This window comes from Danio rerio, chromosome 5 (assembly GCF_052040795.2).
Source record: "Danio rerio strain M-AB ecotype USA chromosome 5, GRCz13ab, whole genome shotgun sequence".
NCBI lineage: Eukaryota > Metazoa > Chordata > Actinopteri > Cypriniformes > Danionidae > Danio > Danio rerio.
This window is the reverse complement of record NC_141025.1, coordinates 46,084,869-46,088,249: the sequence shown is the minus strand read 5'-3', so window position 1 is coordinate 46,088,249 and position 3,381 is coordinate 46,084,869. Positions and strand designations below refer to the sequence as shown.

General features: G+C 31.4%; 1 long non-coding RNA gene across 1 annotated transcript; it reads right to left on the bottom strand.

Annotated features, from left to right (window-relative positions):
* Positions 1–238: 238 nt before the first annotated feature.
* LOC103911103 (uncharacterized) lies at positions 239–2,923 on the bottom strand. Its single transcript, XR_015491632.1, has 3 exons — positions 2,655–2,923; positions 1,986–2,043; positions 239–1,592 (listed from the first exon to the last, which is right to left on the bottom strand). It is a non-coding gene; the product is annotated as an uncharacterized LOC103911103 (long non-coding RNA).
* Positions 2,924–3,381: the final 458 nt, after the last annotated feature.

The following is a 3,381-nucleotide window of genomic DNA, read 5'->3' as shown; positions in this document are numbered from 1 at the left end:
ATTGACAGTGACAAAGCTGTGTTGCTTGGAAACAACTATATTTTGTTAACAGATTACAGAAATGTAATTGCAAATGCTGTACATTTTTACAATTTATTTCCTGTAGGCAAAAACAAAATATAAACAAGGCACAACTGCCATGTAAATATCATATTAATTTGTAATTCATGCTTCTGATGGGTCAGAGTAAACCAAACTAAACTAAAAAAAAACAAAATGCTCAGAAATCAGAAATGGATTTTACAACTAATTGTTATATATTTTTTATTAATCCATATATTATACATTATACATACACGTGCGTACACAAACACAGCTCAATCATTTTATGATGAATGTAGAAATGCAGATCGTGCACAGGTATTTAGGTAAAAGCTTCTCATATACAGATCATCAAAATAAACAACAATGTACACTAAAAGTACTCTTCTATATTGTTATTTTGGTGTGTGTGTGTGTGTGTGTGTAAAGATTGTATATTAAATATACTGCATTTACTGTAATAGGAGTGAGGTAGAGATGCTTTTTATCCCTAGGCATGTTAAAACCAAAGTTCTGTCTTTTAGGTTCACCTTTGTGCATCAGAACAGAGCACCATTTTTACATCCCAAAGAAAAAATAAAATTAAGCAATATTACTACAATAAATTATTACAATTACTACAATAAAAGAGCATGCATGCAGAAATAGCCCCCCCCCACAAAAAAAGTCATATTTACTGCCCCTGTTGTTCCAAACCTGTTTGAGCTTCTTTCTTCTGTCGAACGCAAAGGAAGACACCATGAAGAGTGTATGAAGAAGTATTTTTTGTTCCTTCTTTGGATGTCAATGGCTATTTTTTCCTAACATTCTGAATATTTTGTTTTGTCTTCAACAGAAGAAAGAAATTTAAAAAGTTTAGAACCACTTGAGTAGGGAAAATAACGAGTAAATACTCATTTTTGGGGTGAACTACACTAAAAAAGTTGACTCAACTTAAAGTTAAGGTAACAAACTTCAGGACATTTCAGTTAACTCAACTTAAATCGAGTCAAGTGCAGCAATTGGGTTGAAAGTTGAGTCAACTTAAAACAACTGAAGTTTGTTGCCTTAAAATAAGATTTTTATTTAATTTTTTTAAAGTGAAGCTTTAACTGAGAAAACACATTTTACACTGTTGTCACATCATCTTGTAGTACATACTTTACAAAACAAAACCTGACAGGCACCAATAAATTTTTGTATTGAGGTAAGAATGCTGGAGATGATCATCAAAACAGATCTTAATTACAAAGTGCCAAAAGCTACTCTGCTTTCACCATTATATGCTGATTTTTTATTCATATTTTAATTATTGGAGTCTGAATGTTATGTTAGATAACCAAAAGAAAATATGTCCTCCTCTTGGTGTTTGGCGGTTATCCACATGGTGAAGCGACGCAGCTTCTCTGATGAACAGGGTTCTTCATGGCTGTGGCTGTGCTGCCTAAATCATTCAGTCCAAATCGTATAGAGGCCATTGTCTGGAAATACTGGCCAAGAAATTCAGTCTCTGGCTTTGCTTTCTCCCAGAACTGCTTTTCGTTTGAAGTGAGTTCATTTCCTTCAGGTATCTACAGTAAATAAGTAAAACACAGAGGCTTTAATTTAAATGGCAAGAAAAATATAAAATGTGCTACACTGCCACCACATGGCCAATAAACAGAATGTTTGTTTATTCATTTATTTATGTTTTTTATTTGTTTTATTTATTTATCAATATTATTGTTGTTGTCGGTGATAATAATAATAATTTGTTGTTATAATAATAATAATAATAATAATAATTATTATTATTATTATTATTAATTATTATTATTATTATTATTATTATTATTATTATTATTATTATTATTATTATTATTCAAAATGCGATTTCAGCATTTTTTGTTTGTGGTATTTTACGGTTTGACGGAATATTATCTTAATTAAAACACAACATATATAAGGAAGAAAAAGCATCTTACTTCAGCAGATAATCTTTGCAGCCAGAGTTTCTCTTCATCTGTGAACTCCATTGCAGAACTGAAACAAGTAAATGCCTCAGTTATAGCAATTTACTTAATTGGCTTGAGAAATTTGACATTAAAAATTTAAAGGTAAAACACCTTTTAGGGCTATCTGCCCCCAAAACCATAGAACCCCCAGTCTATCTATTAATTCTGATGATATCTGGGTCAGAAAATAAAACATCATAACCTGTCAAAGTGCCGTTTGTTTTAAAGGATAACACCAGCAATATTTGAAACAACTATTGAGGGCGTGCAAAAATGAAAGTGAAATTAAGCTCATCGTTCAACGCGGAAGTATGCTATTTAATTTATGGATAGTCTTTCTTTGCAATCAAGACCTTGAAAAATATTAATAATCATAATAAAAAAAAATCCTGATACATATTCTTGTGTACTACATAGCCCAGCAAATGCAGCAAGTGTTAATTTTAGAAGTAGATATCGCATTATAAAAATAAATTAGGCATTTCACTTAATGGGCTTTATATAGGTTATACACTATATGCATGTTGAGGTTAAGTCTATGTTATGTTGACGTGTCACATATCTCCAAAATCACTAATGTCCATTATATTACGGTTTACTCTTTACCTTTTCTCAAACAGCACAAACAAATTGACTTACCTTTTTAGGGCAATAATTTATTGAAGAATAAAAAACCCAAATCCTTATTCTGTCGTAATAAACATCGCCTCTGTATCCAAAAGCATTTCTGTCCAGCAACAGAATATTTTGTGAGTAACGTTAAACACAAAGCGAAAATAAACATTCAGACAAGAGAGCTGTAAAAACGATCTGTTTCGGAAAAGTCGATGCAGTTCACCAGAGACGTAAAACTGCAATATGCTCAAAATATTTAAAAGAAAATAGAAATTAAATCCAATTCAAAGTCTGGTGCTTGTTCACTACTCTCGCGTTTATTTGCTTTGACTTGCAGTGCAGTCACGTGATTTCTTCTCAGTCAGCTGAAGAACCTAAGTGAAAGAAAAAGTAGCCCAATACAAAGTTTCACTAAGCATAAGCGACAATGTCCATCTAATCTTATCTACTTCTTTCCTTGTTCACGTTTTACAAAGAAATATCGTAAACACTTAAAAAGTGAGGATTCATAGGTTATTTATACTATAGTTAACAATAATAAATATCCATCCGTTGTACTTGGACATAATTTATAATGCTAGATAAATTGGGATGATTCTGTAGTGGGAGTGCATCTCCATAAAATCTAATATACTATCTATAAACGTTTTGAGATCCCCGACACATTTTCATTTGTTTCTTTATTGTGGATTTGATGCTTCTGTAAGCGATTTGAGTCTGAAAAAAGCTCTTAATAAATAATCATTATCAT